Raw genomic sequence first — 26,722 nt, 5'->3', positions numbered from 1 at the left:
AGCTCAATGAGTGCAATCACAGAAAAAGATGTCCGAGTTTAGATTACGGGGTTTTTTTTTCAAAAAAATTTTTTACAAATAAATACTATAAACAACAAAACAAACACACACAAAAAAACCTTATAAAAAGATTAAATCAAACTGTGCCTTGATTCCGGGCCAAGTTCCCGGACTCAGACAGACTGACAGACGTCGTCCAAAACTCATTATTTACTTCCTGTGATCCCGAACCAGCTCGTTCGCCCCTCTAAACCTCAGTTTTATCTGTAAAATGGGTATTAACATACAATACGTCTGTTGTGAGTATTCAGCGAGAAATTTCACTTGGCGGGGTGTCTGACACATAGTAAATGCTTACGAACTGTTTCTGGCCATTATTACCATTACTGCCTTCCACCCACTAACTCCTTTTGAGGGAAGGTGGGAAGTTGTGTTACCAGAGGATAGCCATTTTCCCCTTTAAGAATCCAAGTGGGCTGGGAGCCAGCCTCTCCGCACCCTTTCCAAATTTTCCAATCCCTGCTTGGCATTTTCCGCCCGAAGGTCTCCGATTGGACTATCAGCACCAATCAGAGGCTGGAGCGGCGCTGCCCGGAGCCCAGCTCCGCCCCTGAGCGGGCCCTGCCCCCGGCCCAGTCAGCCCCGTTGCTATGGGGACTGGTGGACGGCGAGGGGGGAAAGCCCCGGATGTTCGTTGGGGATTCAACATGGCGGCGGCAGTGGCCGTGGTGGCGGCGGCGCAAGAGAGCTGAGGGCGGCGTGAGGGAGCCGATTTCCGGGCCGAGCAGCTAGGCCGCGAGCGACTGCGGTGCCGAGCCGGTAGGATAAGTGGTCTGGCCACGGGATTGGGGTGCGCCGGGCGGTTGTAGAGCGTTTAGGCGAGTAGGGGGCGGGGCCGCTGGGGTCAAAGTTCACTTGTGGAGGGAAGGGTCGCGTCCGGGGGGGTTGTGGGTCTACGCTGAGCGGGAGGGAGGGAGGTGTATAGGAGGTCAGAGGTCAAACTGACGAAGGGGGCGTGGCGAAGGGGGGCGCAAAATTCGAAATTTGAAGTGGGAGTTCGTTGGAGGGGCACGGGGTGAATGTCAAAAAAGGGGGTCAAATTAATAATTTGATGGGAGGATGTGCCTACGAGGGTCAGAGGTCACAACCGTGGGGGCGGCGGTTGGAGTTAAGGCAGCAGCCAGTGGAGCAAATGCAGGAGACTTAGGTTGGGGGGCATCTTTATGAGATCAAAGGTGGGGCGTGACCAAAGCGAGCAAAAATCAGAATCTGATGGCCCGACAGATGATGTTCCCAAGGGTCGAAAGTTAAAACCCAAGTGGGACATATTGCTGGAGAGGAGGGGTAGGACATTCAAGAAAGAAATCAAAGGTGCTTTCTGGTGGGGGAGAAGGAAGCCCCCCTCCCGCAGATAATGAAAAGAATTCCAAGCACTCATAAAGCACTATGTGTCAGACCCTGTTCTAAACTCTTTACACGTATTTAATCCTGACCACAACCTTATGGGCTTGGTGCCATTATTAAGAGGCCAAGTGATTTGCCCAGGGCCACCTCATGAGTACGTTTTGCAGCTGAGATTGGAACTCTGGAGTTCTGGGCCCAGAGTTCTATGCTCTGCTGCCTCTCAAATACTCATAATGTTAGTTAATACTTAATGAGGGCTGACACTGTGCTCAGCGCCTGGTCTTATTGTACTACAATCTAGATACACCCACTTTACATCCACAAAAAGTGAGGCTCAAAGAGCTTCTGGTAAGTGATGGAGGCAGATTCCAGGCTGGATCTGAATGATTCCAGAGCTCCTGCCCCTGGTCGCCACACTGTAGATTGCCAGAGGTCTGTTCGTGGAAGCAGGGGGCTGGGCAAGGCTGGGCCGCTCCCTGGGCAGGAACAGATTGTCTGTTTGGCCTCGGTGGAAGGGTGTGATCTGGGAGGAGAGGGTCCCCTGGGCCGATGGGATGGGGTGTTTGTGGGTGGCCCGGAGTCCAAGTGAGTCTGGCAGGCTCCTGTCTGGGGAGGGTGTTGTTGGGTGGTACCCTGTACAAAGTTGGGTGTTCTTTGTCCTTAAAACCCCAACCTCTCCTCACGATCTTCAGTCACTGCCACCTCTTTTCCTCCTGCTCTCTCGCGTCCCTCCCCGAGGTCCAACCACACTGGCCTGTTTGCTGTTCTTCAACTCTGTAGGCTTATGCCTGCCTCCAGGTCTTTGACCTTCGTGTTCCCTCTGCTTGGAATCCCTTCCCCACTTTGCACCCTCTCACTCACGAGCCACTCACTCACAGCCTGACCAGGACCACCCTGCCCCCAGACACTGTTTTGTGGTATTTTGGCCGTGCTGTGTGGCATGTGGGATGGTTCCCGGACCAGGGATCGAACCCAGACCTCTGCAGTGAAAGCACTGAATCCTAACCACTAGGCCACCAGGGAACTCCCAGCCGCCCTCCACACACACTCTTTATCTCACTGTTGTTCTCTCCCAGCCCTTCACTCGGTCTTTAACTTACTTATCAACACGCAGTTTCTTGTCTGCCTCCCACTAGAATGTGGGCCCCTCACGGGCAGGAATTTCTCCATGTTGTTCTTTCCCTGAATCCCCACTTGAATCACTGCCTGGTCCATGGAGGGTGCTGGGGTGATGGAGGTTGAATGTCGGGCGTGGTGCTGGGTGCTGAGTCTGCAGCAGCGGACAAGACACACGGGCCCCTGGCCCCTGAGGGCCCTCAGTGTCCCTTGGTGGGAGCGGACTGGAACCAGACCTCTAGCCAGTGATACATGGCTACACCTCTACCAGCAGTGACGTGGCCTGCGAGGACATGGTCAGAGGACCAGGAGAGTGCCCAGACCCTGGGCCTGGTACTCTGTCCCTTGGAAAGTCCCCTGGGTAATCTCTGAAGGATGAGTAGGAGGAATGGGAAAGGGTGCGCCAGGCAGAAGAAAAGGCGTGAGTGGAGGTCAGGGATGCAGAGTTGGGGGCTTGTCGGCAGTATGTAGCCTGTGTGAGACCCCTAGGGTTCCTGGCCTTGGAGGAGGGTGGGCAGTGGAGCAGGGGCAGATGAGTAGCTGCCCTGTGTGTGTGGAGCTCCGAGGCAGTACTGGGGAGTGGTTCAGAGAAAGGACGCTGGTGCAAGGATGCCTGGCTCACATTCATCACTCACAGGCTGTGTGACCGTGGGCAAGTCGCTTAACTTTTCTGGGCCTCAGTTTCCTCCTCTGCAAAATGGGTACAACGATAATGACTACTTCATAGAACGGCTGTGAGGATGCAGAGCATAAAGCGCTTGGCCCGAGGCCTAGCACACAGTAGGTGCTGTGTAAGCGCTGGTTTTGAGACCGCTGCTGCTACCGCTACCTGAGGAGGGCCTCAGAGGTGGTGGCCGGGCCTCTCTCCACCTGCCTCCTGGCTTACTCTGGGAGCTGCCCCTCCCCCATCTGGCTCTGGCAGGGTCACTGGGCGGGTACAGGGCCAGGCAGCCCTATGAGGCCAGCCAGCCTCGGGCCCTCACGGCGGCAACTCGCTCAGCATCTCAGGGCTTGGCACAGATAATGGGGGAATTATAGGGCTTTGGCACTAGACATTCGGGCTCCTGCCCCATCACTTACCAGCCATGGGACCTTGAGCAAGTGATTTCTTATTTGCCAGTTTTGTTCCTGTGGTACATTTTTAGACTAGGGAAAAAAGTAGAGCTCTCAATGTAGCAAAACACCCACGCTTCCAGTGTCCAGCCTGGGACAGAGCACACAGTAGATACAGTTAAAGGCCCCTCTTCTCTGCCCCGCCCTCCCTGCCTGTCCTCCCTCCCAGTGGTAGCCGCTGGGCTGGATTTGGTGTCCAGCCTTCCTCTGCAGGTTTTCCTACTGTTCCTGCCCTCGGATGGATTCACAAACAATAGAGTAATAGCTCTCAACCCTGGCTACATACTGCAGTCACCTGGAGAGCTTTCAAAAATACTGCTGCCCAGGCCCACCCTAGAAATTCTGGCTTGGAGTCCCTTGGTCTGGCGTGGGGCCAGCATCGGCACGTGGTTCTGATGGCCAGCCAGGGTTGCCCAGTGTTTTACAGTTTTACAGATCATATAAAGCGTACCACAGTAAACAGCCTGCTTCTTCTGCTCTGCGTTAGTTTGGCTTTTTCTCCATGTGGACGTGTGTCGGTCTAGAGCAGGTCATTCGTTTTCCCTTTCTGCGTTTCTTTTTGTATTAGTGACAGGAGTTACCCATTCACCTTTCGGTGGCCATTTAGGTGGTTCCCACTGGGACTGTAACAAACAACACTGCAATGAACATTCTAGACATGTTTCCTTGTGTACCACGGCCAGAGTCTCTCTCAGGTATATGTCTCACAGTGGAAATGCTGGACCTTCCAAATTGCTTCCCTAAGCATTTGTACCAATGTGCTTCCCAGCAGTGCTTGAGGGTTCCCTTGCCTCTGTGTCCTGCTTCGGGCAAGTCTGCGGCCCTTGCTGAAACAATTTACTCAGCCATGAGGTGGTAGGTTTCATGCCACCTGCCTGCCCCCCTCACCCCAGGCTGGAAACAGGGGCATGGTTCATGTGACGGGCTTAGCTGGGGCCTGACACCTGCTGAGCCCTCACACCCAGAGGAGAAGGCAGGCTGGGCTTTGACCTTCGCCCTCTAGGGTATCCAGGACAGTGGCTGAAACTTTGACCCAACTCTCCTTGGGGATCATCTCCCAGGGCTGACATTTGGGAAGGGAAACGGTACTGACTTAAACCTCCTCAGGAGGGAGGCAAAGAGGAAGGAGGTGCAGCTCGGAAAGGGATGGGCAAAGCCTTGATACACTCGTGTGTGTCAGATCATTGGTCCCAGTGGTGACCAACACAGTCCAAGCCCTGCCCTCATGGGTTACAGGACAGTGAAGGAGATAGACCTGTCCCCAGACGGTGACAGCCCACAGTGGTTGGGCTGGGATAGGGATGCACAAGCAGAATGGTTAGGGCTGGGATGGGGGACGCACAGGGACTGTAGGAATCCGGAGGAGGCATCTGACCCAGCCTGGGGAGCCAGCACAAGGGCTTTCTGGAGAAGGAGACATCTGATTGATGAGAGGGAGCCAGGCCTGGGAAGAGTTGGAAAGGACAGAACAGGTGGTTGGTATGGAAAGTGCAAAGGCCCTGAGGTCCAGAGGAGCTTGGGATGTTCAGTTCCCACCAAGGAAGCCAGTGTGGCAGAGCTGGCAGTGAGGCCAAGGAGGTGGGGAGGCGTGGCAGATACAGCAGGGGGTGACAGGCTGGGGTGAGGAGTGTGGACTTCATTCTGTGTGTAATGGGAGTCATCGGAGGGCTTTAAGCAACATCTGCTTTGCCTTTTATAAAGATTGCTCAGGCTGCCATGTGGGGAACAGATCAGGGAGGGTGGGGGCCGGGAGACCTGAGGGGAGGCTGCCGGGATAGTCCAAGCAGAAGAGAGTGGGTAGCATGAGGGTGGCGGTGTTGGAGGGTCCCGTGTGCTGGCCAAGATTGTGAGTCCTTTAGCCGTATGGACTCATTTGATCTTCACAACAACCTATGAGGTAGTACTGGTATCAACTCCTTTTTAGAGATGAGAGAATTGAGACCCAGAGAGATACGTGACCTGCCTAGGGTCACACAGCAGGCACGTGGCAGAGGCAGGACTTGAACTCCAGGCCTTCAGTCTCCAGTGCCCTGCAGTGTTTTGGAAGTGGTCTTGGTAAGACAAGGCTACTTCCTGTTCTTCCAGGCTCCTGTTTAGATAGAAACTCTTCGGGGGCCTGTTCAGCCTGGGTGGTTTCTGGGCACTGGGTCCCTACTTCCCTCACGACCTCCCACAGCCCCCTTCCCTTTCGTGTCTACTGCCTCACCCCTCCTTGTCCTGCTGGCTCACAGTGAGCCAGACTTCCTGGCCAGACGCCGGTCGGGGTGTCCCCAGCAGCTGTTTCTCCCATCACCCAAGCCGGGCGGCCACAGATGCTGCCAGCAGGAAGCAGTCTCCTTCCAAGTCACAACCAGGGAAATGGGACCCTTCCCGGCGCAGCCACCCATCCGGGGCTGGGGCTCATTGTCTGCCAGCTGCCTTGGCCCACAGGAACGCTGGTGGAGGTGGGCAGGGAGGGTCAGAAGGGGAGCTTTCCCAGGTCCCAGGGGAGCCAGCTACAGCAGATGTGTCAGAAGCCACCACTCACTGCAGCCTGTCTCACGGGGCCCTCTGGTCCTGCCCAATGGCACCTTCCCTGCCAGGGCCACGCATTCCGCTCACACGTCCCTCAGCCCGACCCTCTACTGGAAGAGCCAGAGCACCCCCGAGCCTCACCTTCCTCACCTGTTAAATGGGCTGTCGGGGGGATTGGAGGAGACCGTGCTCTCGAGTGCTTAGCACATTACCTGGTACATAGTAAGCTCATGGTACGTGTGCCCTCTGGGCTGCAGCCTCCTCTTCGCCTGCTCCCAGCCCCTCGTGACACCGTGCTAGCCGCCAGGTCCCTGAGTGCCAGGCGCCAGATGTGTGCTCTTTGAGCATCCCGCCGTGGCGCGGCCCGGAGCCCTGAGGAGGAGGTGTTATTAACCTCATTTCTCTTTTCCTGCATTTTAATTTTAAGAGGCCCATTTTTGCCCTGTCTGCATGTATTGCCTATTTGCAGTTGAGAAACCACGCACAGCGCAGAAGGGTATATACAGCGATAAGGTCTCTTTCCCACCCCTTCTCTGTCTTCGGGCCCCTTCCCAGAGACAGCATTGTTCCTGGTTTCTTTTCTTTCTTGGGTGTTTGTTCTGCACGTGTTCTCCCCCGCTTTTGTTTTTGCTCACGTGGAGCCGACTTCCCATGTTTGTATTCTGTCCTGCCCCTTGCATTTTTCACTCTTAAGTTCTGTGTCAGGATGTAGAGGGCTTCCTCGTGCTTTCTGTGGCTGTGTGAGGTTCCATGGCATGGTGTCCCCCCACACGTGTGTGAGCTGTGGGCACACCTCTGGAGGTGCTCGGGGGTCTGAGATGCGTGCCCCGGGAGCTCTGCTGGCAGTGTCCCAGTCTGCCTGAGAGCACGCTCCTGTTTGCACCCCACTCCCAGTGTCCGGTGGCGCCGTGGTCTCCTCACGTGAGGAGGAGACCATGTGGATGGTCTCCATGTGGATGGGTGTTATCTGATACTTTGACCTCTGCCAGTCAGGCAGGTACCACAGTAAGTGGTCCTTATTGTGGTTCTGATTTTTAAAAATTATTCTTGTTATTTATTTTATTTTAATTTTGGCCGTACTGTGTGGGATCTCAGTTCCCCGACCATGCACCCTGCCGGGGAAGCACAGAGTCTTAATCACTGGACCACCAGGGAAGTCCCCTGATTTTAATATGAGTAAAAGGGAGCATCTTTGTGTTTGTTGAAAGCCCTCTGGACTTCCTTTCCTGTCTATTTGTGATATTTTTGCTTTCCCTAAAAAGAGGAAACTGAGGCATAGGCTGGAAACCCCACAGTGAGTGAGTGGCAGGTTTGGGACTCAAATCCAGGCCTGCCTCGCTCCAGTCTGGAGCTCTTGACCTGTCGGGTGCAGTGGAGATTGAGGGCATAGACTCTGGAGCCAACTTCGCCACTCTTAGCTGTGTGATCCCAGACAAGTCAGTTCACCCCTCTGTGCCTCCGCGTCCTCATCTATAAAATGGGGATGATAATGATACCTCCTTTACAGGGTTGTTTTGAGGATATAAATGCATACTCATCAGACAAAATGCATAGTAAGTGTTCAAAGACGGATAGCTGCCAGTATTAGTACTCACAGTATTACTCTATATTATTAGTATTAGCAGGCACTGTTTTGTGTGCTTTGAGTGAACGAACTTGTCACATCCTCCTAGCAACCCCAAGATGTAGACGTTCTTGTTTTTTTGGTGGTGGTTGTTTTTTGTTAGCGGCATGTGGGATCTTAGTTCCCGGGCCCCCTGCAGTAGAAGCCCAGAGTCTTACCCACTGGACCACCAGCGAAGTCCTAGATGTAGATGTTCTTATTATCCCACTTTTAAGGGGAGGAAATGGAGAACCTGGGAGACCAGCCTGGTGTCAGCCAGCAGGGCTGGGGTTTGGCCCCGGGCTCCCCCTGCCACCCGCTAACTGAGCGGAGGGATTAGAAGGCTCCTGCCTTCCCAGCCGGCTGCAGGGGAGCTCTGGAGGGCACACCTTGGCAGGTGGGGACGCCGGGCAGGGGCCCCACATAGAAAGCCTCCCTCCTGGGCCCTCTGCTCCCACCCCAGCGCCCCAGCCCGGCCCTGGAAACTCTGATAAAGCGGCATTGTGTGGCAGTTTCGGGCTTGCTTCCCCTGGCGGCTTTCAGCCACTCCCACACATGGGGAAGCCGCCTGGGCCTCCTCCTCCTCCCCCGCCCCTCCTGCCAGCCCTCCACGCGAGTGCTGGGAATGGGGAGGAAGTAGGGCATTGCGGGAGGGCTGGGCTCCTACTGTCCCCCAGGTGAGGACAACCCCCCAAGTCCTGTGCGCAGGCACACGCTCTCTTTCTCTCGCTTTCTTTCTCCCTAGGGACCCCTCCTCTGCTGCCTGCAGCCACTTCCCCAGCTCCCTTCCTCCAAATCTGGCCCCAGTTTATTTGTGTATTTATGTACCTTGCTGATTCCACCTCTTTAAACCTTCCACAGTGGTGAAGGGTAACATGCCTATAGAAAAGTGCATCAGTGCCCATGTCAGTTTAACAGGTAATTATAAGGTGAGCAGCATTTTCGCCACACCTAGGCGAAGACTGCGAACACAGCACCCCAGGAGCCTCCCATGCCCTCTTGACCACAACCCCAGTAGAGGCCACCTCCCTGACCTTGGGGGTCACCAGGCCCCCGCTTTTCCAGAGGTTTTACTAGGTGTGCATCCTGAGTTATAGCCTGCCACCTCGCCTGCCTGGGGACTTCACATAAAGGGACTCCTGCAGCACATCCTCGTCTGGGTCTGCCCTCCCTCATCCTTGGTCTGTGAGGCACAGCCATGTGGTTGTGGGTGTGAGTGGTTCATTCGCCCTCGTTGCTGGGCAGGCTGCTAATCATAACTTACTTCTCCGCCCCTGCTGCGCGGGGGTGACTGTGCTCTTTGAACACATCTGCTGGGACCTGTGTGCATGCACTTCTCCAGGGATCACGTCCGGGCTGCGGTGCTCAGCTCAGAGGGTCGAGTCTCACCCCCTTAGCAGAGCCCGCCACGCAGCTGTCCAGAGTGGCCGTAACTGTGCGCCCACCCAGCAGCGCTGCTCGTCCTCCCTGCATTGGGTCTCTCAGACTTTGTAACTGACCTTGGAACACTTTATATTCTCTTCTCCTACAGAAGTAACATGTGTGCTTCTTATCGCTGAGATGAGTCCTCTTGTCCTTTTCTCCTCCCCGGGCTCCTATCCATGCCAGCTCTTACCCATCCCACCTATGGGAGTCCCATGCTTACTCCTTGATAAGCCCTGTGCTGGGGCCCCGGGTGCCAGGACCCAGAGGTGAACACAGCAGGCTCCCTCGCTGGGCTCAGTCTGGCAGGCGACCCAGACCTTGACCAAAGAGTGATGCGGAGACAGGTAAAATAGACCAGACTCCCAAGCCCCATCTCCTCCCAGCAACCCTGCCTCGTTCACGGGCACCCCATCCGTCCTCTCCATGGGACCGGGAATCTGGCGTCATCCTGGCTCCTCTTGTCCTCATCCTCCACATCCACGATGTCAAGAAAGCCGGCTGGGGCTTCCCTGGTGGCGCAGTGGTTGAGAGTCTGCCTGCTGATGCAGGGGACACGGGTTCGTGCCCCGGTCCGGGAAGATCCCACATGCCACAGAGCGGCTGGCCCCGTGAGCCATGGCCACTGGGCCTGCGCGTCCGGAACCTGTGCTCCACAATGGGAGAGGCCACAGCAGTGAGAGGCCCGCGTACTGGAAAAAAAAAAAAAAGCCGGCTGTTCTGCCTCAGATTAGACCCCAGCGCCTCCCACTCCTTGTTGTCTCCGCCTGGTTCCAGCCGCCCTCCACTCCTGCCTGGGCCATGTGGCCGCCTCCTCACTCCCCCGCTGCCCCCACAGTTTGTCCCCGTGCCCAGCCAGGGGTTCCCTGCCCTGCTGGGCGCCCTCCCGTGGCTTCATCTCTTTTGGGAATGCCTCCAAGGCCCCACAAGATCCTGGCCCAGGTTCCCTGCTCGCCTTCACTCCTCTCCTGCCGCCCTATTCCTGGAACATTCCAGGCTGGTCCTGCCTCAGGCCCTCTGTTCATGCTGCTCCCTTGTGTTTGCAGCACCTCGCATCCCTGCATCCAGGCAGATCTGCCTGACTCCTGTCTACAGTAGTGCCGTCACTCTCTCTCCCCACCTTCCCCTGCTTGGTTCTCCTGGTCCACTCACCGTCACTACTGATCCTTAGTTATGACTGTGGGCGTGTGGGTTAGTGTCCTCTCGGCCCGCCCCCCCCGCCCCGCCCCGAATGACTTAGCTTCAAGGTTGGGGGGGGATTCTCGCGTCCCTTGTTGTATCTCAGGGCTTGACTTGTAGTAGTCGCTCAGTAAACACTGGTGGGCCGAATGAACGAACAAGCCATAATAAGCAGAGAGTGTCATTTCCAGCGTGTATGATGTGGGGGGGTGTCCTTCCCCCACCCGCCCGCCCCGCCCCCAACGTGAGAATTACAGGGCAGGCTTTCCTGAGGAGGAATTGCTGCTTGAAGGATGAGCTCAGGGAGGAGGAGGGTGACTGTCGAGGCTGAGGGAGCTGCCTGTGCAGAGGTTCCAGGCGGGAGAGCGCAAGGAGCCTTCCAGGAGCTGAAGGAAGACTGGCGTTCTCCCACTGCTCTGGATTCAAATCTCGGCAGCCACTCGGGCTTCTTCGTGTCTCAGCTTCTTCCTCTGCGTGTCCTTGTGTAAAGTTCTGCTCCTAACATACGCATCCTAGTGCCTGGCATAGAAATGTGAATGTGATTGGTTTATTACCCGTTTTTCCAGCAAATACTCTGGAGTGCCTGGCCCTTTGTGGCCTCCGGGGACACTGTGGTAGATAAACAGACCCAGTTGCTACCCAGATGGAGCCTATCTCTTGGACTCTTAGCCTTCTAGCCACACCCCCGACCTCCCAGGTCAGAGGCAGGAGAAGGCCTGAAAAGACCTTGGGCCTGGGGAGTCCTCATTCCTGAGGCTGATTAACAGGGAGAACTAATCGCGGGGTTGCACGTGCCGGGCCCAGTGCCCGCACACAACTCCCACGCTGTTTCTACTCAGTCCTTCCTGGAAGGATTCAACCCATTTCAGAGATGAGGGCGGTGAGGGTGGCACCAGTAGTGAGTAACCTGATGTGGTGGTGTCTCCTCGGGGTGTTGGAGCAGCTTTTCACGTGCTCCTCAGACATCTGGAGCGCCCCTCCTATGAATGGCCCATTTGGGTCACTTGCCTCTTTTTCCTCTGGCTGTCTGTACTTTTTTTTAACCACTAGACCGCCAGGGAATTCCCTGTCTGCATTTTTATTTTGAATTTCTGTGAGTTAAATTCTAGATTCTGGTCAAGAACATGTGTTTCCTAGATGGTACTCCTGCCTTCTCTCAGTCCATGGCCTGTCTTTTCACTTTTTTTTAAAAAAATATTTATTTATTTATTCATCTGGCTGCATCAGATCTTACTTGCAGCACACGGGCTCTTCATTGCAGCACTCAGGCTTCTCTCTAGTTGTGGCGCATGGGCTCTCTAGTTGAGGCCACGGGCTCAGTAGTTGTGGCTTAGTTGTCCTGCGGTGTGTGGGATCTTAGTTCCCTGACCAGGGATCGAACCCACGTCCCCTGCATTGGAAGGCAGATTCTTAACCACTGGACCACCAGGGAAGTCCATTCACTTTTTTTATTGTGCCTTTTGATGAACAGAAGCCTTTAATTTTAATGCAGTCAGTTATCACCCATTTCCTTTATAGTTTTATAGTTCTGCTTTTCACGTTTAGTTTTCCTTTGTGCTAGAATTGGAGTGTGTATGTGTGGTGTGAGATAGGCACCCAGTTTCACGTTGTCCATCTGATCCTCAGTCATCCGTGTACCATTTATTACAAACCAGCGTTTCTCCCCTGCCACCTGTGTCATAAATTATCTCTCTGTATAAGTGGGCCTGTTTCTGGGTACTTTCTTCCTTTCTTATGCTTGGTTTGCCTATTCCTGGGTCAGTACCCCATGTCCTAATTTCTGTAGTTGATAGTAAGTCTCGGTGGTGTGGAGAGCAAGCCCTTCCACATGTCCTCCTTCCCGAGTGTCTCGGCTATTTGACTTTTCATGATTCCATTTAGAGATGAGACAAGCATCTTGCCGCACACACAGACGTGACATGGAGTCTCCCAGTCCATGAACGTGGTCCGTCTCTCCGTTTATGTATGTCTTCTCTGGTGTCTTTCAGCAAAGTATCGCACGTCTCCAGCCTGGGCCTTGCCCGCCGCTTGCTGGATTTATTCCAAGGCGCTTTGTGCTGTGGCAGGGGGAGCCTGTGGCCTCCTCTCCCACGAGGCGCCTTGTTCGCTGGGCTTGGCTCTGCTGGGTGAGGCTCTCACAGCAGAGGCAGGAGCCCACCTCCCCCACTCCCTGCTTTCTCCCTGGCACCGCCCCTGGGCCCTGGCAGAGGGCAGGCAGGGTGCCAGAGAGGAGGTTGTAATTTTCCTGAATGACTTCAAGGGCTAATTAAAGGTTTTCCTTGACTAATCAGCTTACAGTTTAATTATCGGGAAACAGGCTCAGGGATGCAGGAAGCAGCAGTGCTGGGGTCTCCTTACAGCGTGGCGGGAAGGAGCCAGGGTCCAGCCCTTACCCCGTAGCCATGGCAGGATCTGGGGGTACCCCGGCACCCCCAGGAGGCCAGCTGCGGTTCTCCGTCCCTGGGAGAGAACGGGGTGGAGTGCAGCAGATGCCGGTGAGGTCAGAGTGGGTCCCTGCCCTGCTTAAAATCCTTCTATGGTTCCCACTGCTGGGGCGGTGGGGGACCTAGTCCCGCCTCTGGTCAGCAAGGCCCTGCCCCCCTCCCTTGCCAGCTGCACTGCAGCCTCGCTGGCCTTTTTTTAGTGCTCTCACCTCATTTATTCTTTGGGTCCTGGCCTAAAGGTCACCACCTCTGGGAAGCCTTCTCAGGCCACTCCTGCCTCCAGAGCAGGTGATAAACTCTGCCAGCCACAGGCTGGCTGTCAGTGTCACTCCCTCCACCACTGATAAGCGCTTCACCCCTGGGCTGCGCCCTGTGGTCCAGCATTGGGGTTGCGGAGGACCCAAGAGGAGAAGGGGTTCAGGATGGGCGCTCTGAGGAGAGGGCTGGGCGCGGGCTTCAGGACCGGAGGACTGAGTGGTTGCTGAGGCCTTCCCGGGGGCGGTGGTTGGCAATCTGGCCAGTGACCTGACCAAGGAAGGGCTCTTGGGAGTTTGTGAAAGGGGCGGGGACCTGGAGATGGCCGTGCCAGGCCTGGCTTCATTCCTTGCATTCTTCAGCAGGCCTCAGACTCCCGGTGGCTACGGTGGGGGAGGGTGGGCAGGCAGAGAGGGGGGCCTCCTGGGCACTCACCCTGCCCCGCCCTTTCCCTTTCAGCCCCTAAGGCCTACACCCCCATCAGTCTGTCTCACTTTACACCACCCCTCGAGGACGCAGGCCTGGGACTGTGTGTCCAGGCCCCCCACCCCTAATCCCGTGCTCACCTCTGGCCACACATTAGGGTTACCTGGTGCAGGCATCCATGCGGGGGTCCAAGGTCAGACCATTTGAATCCGAATCTCTGGCTGTGAGGCCTGAGCATTGGGTTTTGTGCGGTTTTTTCAAGCTCCCTTGGTGACTCTAGTGCAATTCTGAACCGAGATGAGAGCCACTGGCTTACAGAATGATAGGAAACATATATTAGCTTTTGCGATTTCCTGGGTTTGGGCACTTTCCTGGGTTTCTGACATGGCATGATTAAGTCATGTCACCTCCATAAGCACACTGTAGGAAGATATGATTATTATTCCCATGTTACTGTCAAGGGAGCTGAGGCCCAAAGAAGGCGTCCGTGCCTGGTGGTGCAGCCTCTGTTGCTGTCCTGTCTTCCCATCCCTGGGCCCTCCAGACCTCTGTCTGAGCAGCTATCTCTCTGTCCCCGCCCCGCTCCTGTCTTTCTCTACCTGTGTCTCTGCCTCCTATCTCTCTCCCTCTTTCCCTCAATTTCTGCTTCCCTCCTCCCCTGAAGAGGCTTCCTTAGCTTCCCTGTTTAGAGCCAGGATCCTGCTGAAGCCACAGAGGGGAGATGGTTTCTACAGGCCCAGGACAAGAACAGGAAGGAGGGCTTCCCTCCTTCCACAGGCTCCCCCTGCCACACACACTCCAGCCTCCTTGCTTCTCCTGGCACCTGGCGTGGGAGAGGGTGGGAGGCAGGGCACCCATCCCACTGATGGTCAGGGGCCGGGGGTACTGGGGCTGGCTCTGCAACCTTGCAGGGAGGACCATCCAGAGGGGTGGAGCCTAACAAGTCCCGTGGGCCCCAGATCTGGTGTTGTCATCTGTTGCTGGTTGCCATTTCAGGCTCCCGTGGGGTGGCTCCTGGTTTAATTTCAGGAAAGGTTTGTGCTAATATGTGAATATTGCATTGCAGGAGCCGTTATTGTTTGATGGGAACAAGGGGGACCAAGAGTCCAGTGCCCCTGTGTGTCCCCACTCACCAAGGGCTCCCTGGCCTCCTCTCCCTGACCCCTTCCCAGCAAGGGCTGGGCATGCAGCTCCCCCGCCAGCCTCACCCACCCCCAACAGAGCTTCCTCTGTGACCTGAGGCCAGGCCCTGAACCCTGGCTATCTCTGCACTGGTTCCCATTTGGAGCCAGAGGAGAAGGATTCTTGTTGCTTCCCAGGGTAGCTGGGAGAATTGAGTCAGCGTGTGTGTAACACTCAGCACAGGGCTGTCATCATTATGTCATTCTGGTTACTGTTGCCGTGATTACTGTTACAGTTATTAGAGGCAGGATATGTGTTTGGATTTAGTAATTAAGGTTCACGGGGTGAGCGATCCTTAATTCTTCACCTTTATGACTAGGTCACATTTCCTTTTGCAAAACATTTAAAACCTTTGTATAATGGAAGTGTCCACACATGCTCTGAAGAGTGGTCTGATGCCCTCCCCACGTCCCCGTCCCCAGCTTCAGCGGTTATCAGTCACCACCAGGCTTTTTCATCTGTGCCCCATCCCCACCTCCCTGATTCTTTTGAAGCACTTCTCAAACATCATAGACTTCAGCCATAAGTATCTCAGATTTTTTTTGCCTATGAGAGATAAGGAATCCTTAAAACACACAGGCACACACATACACACACACACAATACCATTGTCACAGGAGAAAAAGAACCAGTACTTCCTTAATATCCTCACATTTCCCCAGCTGTCTTATCATCCTTTTTCATGTGTTTGTTTGACTTGGCATCCAGACAGGGTCTGCTTTGCGTTCGGTTGATAGGCCCCTGAAGGCTTCTGTAGTCCATAGGGTTTCCCCTGGCGGCTCTTTCCTGTGCTTGCTTATTGGGTCGTCAAAAACCCTGGTCCTCTCTCCTCTGGAAGTTTCCACACTCTGGATCTCACTGATGCATCTTTGTGGTGTCATTTCACATGTTCCTCTGTCCCCTGTACTTCCTGTATATTGGGCCTTAGGCCTAGAGGCGCTACTGGATTCAGGTTCCCTTATTTCATAGGCGGTGCTCTGTGGGACCATCAGGCCAACATTTGTGTCTGAGTGACTATTTTAAAATAAATTTAATTTTTTTTTTAAGTGAGTGGATTGAAAAAAAAGTTCTTAAGTCACTCCTAGTAAGGCTGGTACCCAGCTACAGCAGAGTGGAGCGGGAGGAAGCCAAAGACCTGACTTGCAGAATGGCCGGGGCCTGGGAGCAAAGGGCTGTGTGTGAGCCCCTGGCTTCCAGTGAACTATTGTCATAAGTGCACAGCTTTGGGCTCCTGCTTTGCTGGGACCAGAGGCGCCCAGCTGAGAGCCGTCCCTGACCCCCAGCCCCACCCCCATCCTTCAGCCTGGCCTGGCGGTTAAGCTTTAGGGACTCCTGCCCCAGTTCTGCGCTTGGCCAGCAGAGCCACCCTGGGAAGCTTTCCCATCCCCCACGGGCTTCCTCCTCCGTAACATGATGCTGGTAGGGGGACCACACCTCCCTTGGAGGGCTGTGGTCAAGAGGCCTGGGCGCCGGGAGCTGCTGTTCTTCTGCATTTAGTGTAGACTCTCTTTGACCTCAGCCAGGCCACTCTCCCCTTCCACCCTTCCTCCCTTCCTGCCACGCCAGCCTCCTTGGCCAGCCTCCTCCGGCATTCTGGAATGTGCCAGGCAGGCTTCAGTCCTCGGGCCTTTGCAGTTGTGGTTCCTTCCACCCTGAAAACTCTTCCCTGGATCCACACGTGGCTCCCTCACTCCCCTGCTCTTGCCCAAATGCCGCCCCCCAGAGACACCCCTCCCCGCACTGTCCCCTCTCCCACTTGTTACGGACTTTTTTGTTTACTTGTGTGTTGTCTTAACTCCATCTCACTCACTAGGATGTCATCTCTGGGAAGGAGGGACTATCTTACTCACTGCTGTATCCCCAGTGCTTAAAACAATGCCTGGCACATACTGAGTGCATAATAAAGAATTGTTGAGTGCGGACCGAATAAGAGCCTTGAACGGGACGAATAAGAGCCTGAACGTGGTTAAGTGAGTGGACTCTGGCCTGGGTCACACCTGCCATGGAATCCTGGCTCTAATACATGCTGTGTGACCTTGGGCCAGCACCTCCCCTCTCTGAGCCCCCCTTTCCTCCTCTGCAACATGGAGGCATTCACAGCACCCTGCTCACCGCCTTGTCTTGCACTAGTGTGGTGCGCACACGTAAGGCTCTGTAGCTGGCCTCGTTGGTGTCCTCTGTCTCCAGCGCAGGGCACAGGTGAGCCACCTAGGGCTGTCCCCACCGTGGGGACCCTACCAAATCTTAACTAACTCCTTCCACTCTGGGTGACCGGCTGTGGCACCCCAGGGTAGGGACGCCGTGGATAGATACTTCCCCGTGGCCAGAAAGGCTCCACAGGGAGTGTGATCCACGCAGGACACCAGAGTGCTGGGCATGTGCAGAGACCTGGGTGTTGGGGCTGAGGCTGAGTCTGGCTGCCTCCAGGCCTTTGTCTCCTTTGCAGGAAACAGCCCAAGAGCTGCAAGGGGCCAAGGGGGGCTACTGCTCTGATCGCGGCAGCAGTTACAGCCTTGGGAGTGTGTGAGTGTGAGAGAGAGAGAGAGATGGACAGAGAGCAAAAGAGACTGTCTGCGGACACCTGCAGGTATGGAGGAAGCTTCCAGCTGTCAGAATTGCTACCCCTGGTGTTTCCTGCACCAGAGTGTAAAATATGACACGTGTACAGAAAACTGCGTGAGACCTCCCTGTTCAGTCTAGTGAATAATCATAAAGCACACGCCCTTCTAACGACCACCAGATCAAGAAGACAAGCGTTGCCAGCACCCTAGAAGCCCCCTCCTTCGTGTGCTCTTTCCAGGTTTATCAAATAAATTCAGCCCTCTTTTCTTCCTTTTTTTTTTTTTTTTTGCTGTACACGGGCCTCTCACTGTTGTGGCCTCTCCCGTTGCGGAGCACAGGCTCTGGACGCGCAGGCTCAGCGGCCATGGCTCACGGGCCCAGCCGCTCCGCGGCACGTGGGATCTTCCCGGACCAGGGCACGAACCCGCGTCCCCTGCATCGGCAGGCGGACTCTCAACCACTGCGCCACCAGGGAAGCCCTCTTTTCTTCCTTTTAATTGTTGCCTGTTCGTTTGTGAATCATGAAAGATTACAGTTGCCCTCAAGAGATCAGAGAATCACCTGATGGACTCCCTTGGGCCTGTTGCCCAGCTAAGAGAGAAAAAACGCTTGCCGTGGTTAAAGTCCCCTGGGTCCCCTCCCGCAGGTACTCACTGTGCTTCCTTGTTGCTTCCATAAATAGTATCCCATATTGTTCTGCAGGTTTTAACACTGTATGTAAATGGCTCCAGACCGCCAGCACTCAGCTGCAGCTTGCTCTCAATAGGGTGGCTAAGTGAAGTCGCATGCTCCCCAGCATGGGTCAGATGGAAGCCTCTCCCCATAGCCAGATGAAAGCATCCCTGCCCCGGTGGAGCCGCAGGAGGGCGCTCTGGGGCTCCTCTCGGCTTGCCACCCCCTGCTCCAGCTGGGTGTGACACCTCTGCCTCAAATGAAGGTGGGTAGTCCCTGTCCGGAGAGGGCACTGCCAGCTACCCAGGTTGACAATTGGGATTCAGCTGTAGGCCCATGACCTGTAAGGGGCCTTCCGTGACACTTGTAAGGTGTGAAGGGGGTTCTGGTACCATCCCAGATCTGTCACTTCCACGGAGGGGCCTTCCCTGGAGAAGGGTGAGACCCCCCCACACACATGGGAATGGATTGGGGGCTGGGTGCAGGGAGGGTCTCTTCTCTTCCCCTGCCTCCTCTGCCCCTCTGCTTCCCCTGTTAGCCAGTCTCATCCAGCCTTTCATGGAGAAGCCCTGTGGGGTGGAGATGACTATCAAAGGCTCTGGATCTGAAGGCCTGGGTTTGCTACCCAGCTCCGCCACCTACTAGCTGGGTGACCTTGGGCTTGTGGCTCCCCTCCAGCCCCCCTCGGCCTCAATTTCCCCATTTGTAAAATGAGATTGTTATAAAGGTTATTTTATCCATGTAAAGCACTCAAAAGAGAGCTAGCACATAGAAACCTCTTAACAAGTGTTAGCTGAGAGTATTATTGTCATTATTGTCCCTCACTCTTTCACTGTGTGCCTCCTCTGAGTCCAGCCCTGTGCTGGCTGATGCCTGGGACAGGATGGTGACCTGTCTGCCCGAGGCCCTGCCCTTATGTCCAGTGATGGGAGACAGACACAGCACTAAGCAGTGACAGCCCAGAGTGACCCTGAGGAAAGCACAGGCCCGAGGGTCATGGCTTTGGTGGAGGAGGCCCCGAGAACTTGAAGCAAGCCCTGGCTCCACCCTAGGAAATCAGGGAAGGCTTCCTGGGGGAGGAGACATCTGCGCTGAGGGCTGTAAAAGGAGTAGGAGTTAGTGTGTGGAAAGCTGTGCGTTCCAAGGAGAATGAATAGCATCTTCTAAGGTGGGAAAGGGTCTGGCATTTTCATTAAATTATTAATATTTTTTTAATTATTAATATTTTTAATTAAGCTTTTTATTGTGAGATCATTGTAGATTAACTTGGACGTGTAAGAAATAACACAGAGAGAGCCCCTGTACCCTTTACCCAGTTCCCCCAATAATAACATCTTGCAAAATTATGGTTAGTACAAGACCACAACCAGGATATTGACACAGATACAGTCAAGATATAGAACATTCCATCACAAGGATCCCCCTGATGCCTTTTTATAGCCACATCCCCTCCCTGGCCTGTCCCTAACTCCTGGCAAGCACTCATCTATCTGTTCCCTATTCTTATTATTCTGTCATTTCAGCGTTATGTTAATGGGATCATACTGTACGTCCCCTTTTGGTGTTGGCTTTTTTTCACTCAGCATAGTTCTCTGGAGATTCATCCGGGTTGTTGCCTGTGTCAATAGTTCATTCCTTTTTCTTGCTCAGCAGTGGATGTGCCATAGTTTATTGAACCATTCACCCATTGAGGGGCATCTGGGTTGTTTCCAGTTTGGGGCTATTAGAAATAAAGCTGCTATAAACAGTCTCATACAGGTTTTTGTGTGAATGTAAATTTTCGGTTTTCTGGGACAAATACCCATAAGTGCAATTGCTGGAAAGTAAGGGTAGATGCATGTTTAAAGAAACTGCCAGACTGTTTTCCAGAATGACTGTTCCATTCTGCATTCCCACCAGCAGTGTATGAGCGATCAGTTTTTCTGTGTCCTCACCAGCATTTGGCGTTATCACTATTTTTTATTTTGGCTGTTCTAATAGGCATGTAATGATAACTCATTGTGGCTTTCATTTGCATTTCTCTAATGGCTAATGATGTTGAACATCCTTTCATGAGCTTATCTGCCATCTGTGTATCCCCTTTGGTGAAATGTCTCATGTCTTCTGCCCATTTTCTAATTGGATTGTTTGGGGTTTTTTTACTGTTGAGTATTGAGAGTTCTTTATCACTTCTAGATATTAATCACTTGTCAGATATGTGGCTTGCAAATATTTTCTCCCAATCTGTGGCTTTTTATCCTCTTCACGTGGACTTTTGCAGAGCAGAAGTTTTTAATTTTGATGAGGTCTGCTTTATTAATTTTTCCTTTTATGGGTCATGCTTTTGGTATCAAGTCTGAGAACTCTGTGCTTAGCCCTAGATCCTGACGATTTGTTTGTTTTCTAAAAGTTTTATAATTTCACATTTTATATTTAAGCCTGTGATCCATTATGAATGAAGGTTTGTGCAAGTGTGAGGTTTAGATGAAGGTTCATTTTTTAGCATAGGGATGTCTGATTGTTCCTGTACCATTTGTTGAAAATGCTGTCTTTCCTCCGTTGAATTGCTTATGCTTCTTTGTCAAAAATAAGTTACCACAGTGAGATACCACTTCACACCTACCAGGATGGCTATTATCAAAAGAAGAAAGGAAAATAACATGTATTGGTGAGGATGCAGAGAAATTGGAGCCCTTATGGATTGCTGGTGGGGATGTAAAATGGTGCGGCTGCCGTGGGAAACAGTTTGGTGGTTTCTCAAAAGGTTAAATATAGAACTACCATATGACCCAGCAATTCGACTGCTAGGTACACATCCAAAAGAATTGGAAGCAGAGACTTGAACAGATATTTGTATACTTCAATGTTCATAGATGCATTATTAACAATACCTCAAAAGTGGAAACGATCCAAGTGTCTACCAACAGATGAATGAATAAACAAAATTTGGTGCATACACACAAGGGAATATTATTCAGCCATTAAAAGGAATGAAGTTTTAATTTATGCTACAAGGTGGGTGGACCTTGGAAACATGCTTAGTGAAATAAGCCAGACATAGGAGAAATATTGTGAGATTCCACTTACGTATTCCACCTAGCGTGGGCAGATTCATAGAGAAGGAAAGTAGAATAGAGGTTACCTGAGGCTGGGGGGAAGGAGGGAGTGGGGAGCTACTGTTTAATGGGTACAGGATCTTTTTTGGGGATAATGAAAAAGTTTGAGGCATAGGCCTTGAAGGTGGTTCCACAACATTGTGAATGTATTTAATGCCACTGAAGTGTACACTTTACAAATGGTTAAAAGATAAATATTATGTATATTTTACCACAGTGAAAAAAAATCAATGTTTTAAAAACCAGTTGGGGGCTGCCCTGGTGGCGCAGTGGTTGAGGGTCCGCCTGCCGATGCAGGGGACACGGGTTCGTGCCCCGGTCCGGGAAGATCCCACATGCCACGGAGCGGCTGGGCCTGTGGGCCATGGCCGCTGGGCCTGCGCGTCCGGAGAGGCCACAGCAGTGAGAGGCCTGCGTACCGCAAAAAAAAAAAAAAAAAAAAAAACCAGTTTGGGTATATTTGTAAGGGTCTGTCTCTGGGTTCTCTATTCCGTTCACCGGGCTCTGTGTTTATCCCCACTGTCTTGATTACTGTGTTTATCCCCACTGTCTTGATTGCTGTGTCTGTACAGCTGGTCTTAAACTATCGGGGAAACTACTGGGGAAAGTGGTCTTCCCGTTTTGTTCACCTTTTTCACAACTGAGTTCTTCTAGGGCCTGGGCCTGGCATTTTTGGAGCCCCTCTCGCACTCCCTTTTGTAGAAGATGGCACCAGGACTTACCTACTTTCAAAGTCACCCTTGACACCTGCCTTGCCCTCAGCCCCCCGTATCTGACTCATCAACAAGCGTTGCTTTTTTGGGGGCAGACATAGCTCTGGTCTGTGCCCCTCTCTCCGTGTCCAGCCATACTGGCTGCTTTCATCAGTCTCCTGGAACACTGCTTCCGTCTCATCACTTGTCCGCACACCCTCTCAGGCCCCCTTGATCCCATCCTCCACAGACAAGGCAGCCAGAGTTACATCTCCCAAATACCAGCCCGTCCTCAGCGCCTGCCTCTGCTCCCCCGCCTCCCTGGTGGCCTGGCTCCTGCCCTGCTCCAGCCTGGCTCCCCCACACTCTCAGCCCTCCAGCCACCCGTCTCCGCTGGAATTTCACACTTCATCAGGCGATGCTGGACTGCAGGCCCCAGCGGGCAGGGGCCATGCTGCCCCGTCACACCATCTGGGACTGGACTTGGTGCATGCACATTGGATTTCTATTGACAAGCTCCATGAATGTGGGAAGGAGCCCATGGTTGGGGGTGGTGGTGGGGAGATGAGGTTGGAGACGTGGGGATAGCTGGGGTGGGTTTACAGAGGTCTCCCTGACCCTTACAGAAAAACAGGCAAAGGCTTTTTTTTTTTTTCCGGCCATACCACATGGCATGTGCGATCTCCCCAACCAGGGATCAGACCCACGCCCCCTGCACTGGAAGCACGGACCCAGAAAGTTCCAAAATAAAACTTTTTTTTTTTTTGGCCATGCCGCGCAGCATGCAGGAGGCAAAGGCTTTGAAGAGACACTTAGCAGAAAAGGAATTGTGGTGCTTTTATAAATATGAAAGGATGCACAATTACTAAGTACAAAAACGCAAATGAAAACTAGGCCGAGAGGGGCCAGACTTCACCTGTCTGACTGAGGAAGATGGGAGAGTTTGACAACACCCTGGGCATGAGGCCGAGGGAGGGGCTGAGAACGGGCGACTTGGCAGTGCTGAGCTTTGCCCGGCAATCCCACTTGTAGGCATTTGGCCCACAGACATGCTGGCACACCTGTGAAATGACATCTGCACACGGTTATCGTTGCTGCACCGTTTGTAAGAGCAAATGCCTGGAAACCACTGACCTGGCCCCGTGGGGACTGGCTCAAGACATCGTGGCCCTTCCACACAGGTGCTAAAGCAACAAGGCTGTGCTTTGCAGAGATGGAAGCATGGAAAGATCACTAGACATATATATATTTTTTATTTAAAATCCTAATTTTAAATTATTAGCCTACCTAAGGCATAAATGTATAGTATGATCAGTTACTTTAAAGGGAAAACCCACGTAACACCCGCCTCCATTTGAAGACACAGATGGTTCCAGCCCCCCAGAAGCCCGTCCCAAGCCCTCTTGCCCCCCGGAGGCAGCTTCTCCCCTGATTTCTGAGGCAGTCGCTGCCTTGCTTTTCTCTTTGGTTTTGCTACCTCTGTATGCTTCCCTAAAGAGCATATTTCATTTTGTCTGGTTTTAAGCTATTTCTGAACAAAGTCCTAGGATGTATCGGGTTTTGTTTTGCTTCTTCTGTTTAATATTGTTTTTGATGTCCATCCAATGTAGCTGTGGGTCATTCATTCTAACTGTTGTGTACTATTCCGCGGAGCTAGTAGATCACAGTTCGTCATCCATCTCCTGTAGACGAGCGTTTGTGTTGTTTCCAGTCCCTCGCCGATTCAGACTGTGCTGTGTGAACCTTCTCATGTGTGTCCCTGGGTGTAGACGTGGGAGAGCACTTGCCAGGTCCCCAGTGTGTCTTCACCTCGACTGGATACTGCCAAATTCCTCCTGGTGCCAGCGGCGCAGAGGGGCCGAGGAATGCTGTTGGCAAAAGCATCGTACGTGTGGTGCGCTGCCATTTCTGGCAGTTTTAAAAGTGCATAAGCATCTCTGTGCGCGCGTGTGCACACACACATGTGCATAAGCTCTCTCAGAAAGAAAACAAAGAAACTCCAGTAGAGGTGGCTCCAGGGCTGAGCTGGGGTGGGGCAGGGCAGGAGGGCATCGTCCTGTCCCTGTTTTCCCTTTGGTGCCATTGGCTTTTGAACTATGTTCCATATTATAAAGGGACAGAGACTGAGACGGAGAGAAGGAAAGGAAAGGGAGGGGATAGATGAAGCCTAAATGTGGCAGAATGTTAATAGTTGAGAATCCCAGCGATGGATTTTATGGGGGTTCATTGGTTTAGTCTCTAGCTTGGGGTGTGTTTATAAAGTTTGGTAATGAAGATATGTTCCGGTGTGAGAGGCTCTTGAACCGACCTCTCCTTGCCCCTGAGGCCTGTCCCAGGAGGATCCCTTGTTTCCAGTGAGACGTCCTCCTGGAGGAGGGGTGCTCCCTCCTTCCTCCCCCCTCCCCGTCCCTTCCCTTGGGACCTAGTTTCCCTGGCTGGTCAGAACTGCCCAGTCCTGACCGCCTCCTTCACCAGAGCCCAAACCAGCCGGTCCGGTTTGGGGAGCCCGCCCCATTTGGCTCTTCTCTGGGTGGCTGCCTGACAGGTGCTCCACCCTGATGGGGGAGGGGGCAGCCTGGGATCTGGGGCGTGGGGGGGGAGCGGGAGGGGCCAGACCTGCCCTGCCGTGGCCCCAGGCCTGGCCGGGAGCCCCTGGCTTATTGAGCAGGTGGTAGACAGAAGGGGGTAGATGGGATTTCCAGGCCCTTGGAGCCAGTCAGTCCTCCTGGTCCCCGTGGTAAAGTCCTGGAGGAGTTGGTCTGTGGCAGAAGCCGTGGTAGGGTGCCGGAGCAGGGGAGTGGGAAGGACCCAGGCACCTCTGTCCACCTGCCGCCCAGGCCACCTGCTCACTCACTGTTCTCCCTGGGCTGCCCGTCAGCCGAGTACCCGCCCAGGGCCCAGGACCCTGCTTGAATCTGATCATTGCTGCCGCTCACACGACCACCCCCCCAACCCAAGTCAGGGAGCAGTCCTACTCTTCTGTCCGCCCCCAGGACAGGCAGTTTGGTCGGGTTTGTTCACTGCTGAATTGCCAGGGCCTCCGACAGGCTTGCCTGGTATGTGCCAGGAGTGGGGCGAATGTGTGAACCAATGGGGGAGACAGGTCAGGGACGGTGACAGCCTGAGGGTCAGCGCGGGGATGGAGCCTGGGGTGTCAGGGAAGGCTTCCTGCAGGAGGGGCTGCAGTAAAGGGATGAACTGGGCAGCCCCGGCCCCTGCCCCCCACAGAGGAGACAGAAAGAAACAGATTTCGTGCCAGGAGCTGTGCCCCAGGCCAAGGAAGGCTTCTCAGAGAAAGTGAGATCTGAAGCGGGGAGAAGGTGTGAGGCAGAGGTGGGGTGGGCCTGCACGACCCCTTCTAGAGTTCCTTTCTCTGAGCGTCCTTTTCTCCTGTTCTGCGATAGGGGTTCTGGGCCCCCTAGCCTCCTGCTCAGAGTGGCTGGTCTAGGACACAGGCACTGGGACAGATGGCCCACTTGGGCAAGTCACTCGGCCTCTCCAGGCTTCAGTTTCCTCTGTTGTAAAATGGGCCTGATAAAGTACCTGCCCATTTAGGGCAGTGGTGAGCTAAAATGACTTAATGTGTGTCGATGCTGAGAGGAGGACCTGGCCCAGAGGAAGTTCTCTGGAAAGTTGGGCCACTTATTTTCAGAAAGGTTAGTTACATCCTGGCAAGACAGCCAGCATAGCGACACAGGAGTCGCAGCCGTCCCCACCTTTCCCTCTCCACATTCCCGCCATCCAGCCCCACTCTCACGCCTAGGTATTTCCGTGGCATGGGGGTGGCGGCTGTTTACCGTGATCTCCCCTGGTGAGGCCGCAAGTCTCGGGTTCATCCTGATGGGTGAGTGGGGCAGAGCAGCAGGGCCCCCCTTCGTTGCACCCTCTGGGGCTCTTGCTGGCATCGCAGCCTGGGTGTGCAGGGAGAGGGGGACACAGCAAGCCCCGGATCTCCAGCCACCCTCCCCGTCAAAGAGGCCACTCATCCCCCATCTCTGTGTCCTGCACCACAGCCCCAGCCAGTGTTTCACACCTGGCTGCCCCGCCAGCCACTCTCGGGCACTCAGCCCCATGCTGAGCCACTGTTTCTGGCCCCTGGCACCTGGCCTGGCATAGGGAGTGAGATGGGGGTGTGCGTGTGTGGTGGGAGACTGACCCTGCCGAAGCAGGGGCTGTGGTTGGGTCCCCTGCTCCTGTGTCCCTGCCCAGCCCTCCCTCCGCTGGGACAGTTGTGGGCCCCATGGCTCAGGCTTTCCAGGCTCAGCCCCGCCTCCCTCCGGCCCTCCCTTCACCCTCCACCCTTCCCCTCCCCCTCCCATGGGCTGGAGCCACAGCCAAGCTCAACTCCTGCCAGGGCAGGGCCGCGTCACCAGCCGCTGCCAGGGAGGCCAGGGCGCAGAGCCCAGCCAGCTCACCTCCGTGGGCAGGGGAACCCCTTGATCCCAGCTCCCTGATCTTTCAGCTGGAAGCCTCTGTCTGCCGGCCTGCCCCACTGCGGGTGGCCCAGGACAGAGGGAAGAGGATGGTGGAGGTGAGCTGGCCCAGGCCTTGGGGATGAGCGGAGGAGGGGGAGGGCTGCCTGGGTGTGCGGGAGGGCAGTCCGGACACACGGCCACCTGAGCCAGCGTAAGCACGTGCGCCAGGGGCCACACCTGTCTTGGGGCCAGGGGCGGGGTGGCTGTGTGTGTGCCCGTGTGGGCGGTGGCAGGCGTCTATCTGCTGGGGCTTAGCCCACACCTCGGCGCGGGTCCCCCTGAGCATCTCTGTGGGAGCGCATTCCTGGGGTCTGGTCTGCATGGAGGTGTTTCCAAGGGGTTGTGCCTCCCTGGGCCACTGGTGACCCTGGGGCTGGCTGTGGGCATGCCTGGGTCTGTGTGCGGGTCTCATGGTGTAACTCTGTCTCAGGAGCGCTCCTGGGTGTGTGGAGGGTCTTGGGGTCTGCCTTCCTAGTGAGTCCAGCCATAATGGAGCATTTGTGGGATTTTGTGTGTGTGAGCATGTGGCTGTGTTTCTAGGTGGTGGCTGAAGTCCGTATCATTATGT

At 54.3% G+C, this 26,722-nt stretch overlaps 1 protein-coding gene across 5 annotated transcripts in view; it reads left to right on the top strand.

Annotated features, from left to right (window-relative positions):
• The first annotated feature begins 619 nt into the window (after positions 1-619).
• PAK4 (p21 (RAC1) activated kinase 4) overlaps positions 620-26,722 on the top strand; it is a 46,538-nt gene continuing 20,435 nt past the window's right edge. For 2 of the 5 annotated variants that reach the window (XM_067720955.1, XM_067720956.1), the window contains exon 1: positions 620-819. The gene's annotated coding sequence lies outside the window, so the exon portion shown is untranslated. Of the gene's footprint in view, positions 820-26,044; positions 26,211-26,722 lie in introns of those variants that run through there. The other 3 variants (XM_067720958.1, XM_067720957.1, XM_067720959.1) reach the window with 2 other exon arrangements.

Source organism: Pseudorca crassidens, chromosome 20 (genome assembly GCF_039906515.1).
Source record: "Pseudorca crassidens isolate mPseCra1 chromosome 20, mPseCra1.hap1, whole genome shotgun sequence".
NCBI lineage: Eukaryota > Metazoa > Chordata > Mammalia > Artiodactyla > Delphinidae > Pseudorca > Pseudorca crassidens.
Note: the sequence above shows the minus strand (reverse complement) of the source record. Positions and strands in the feature narration are given on the sequence as shown.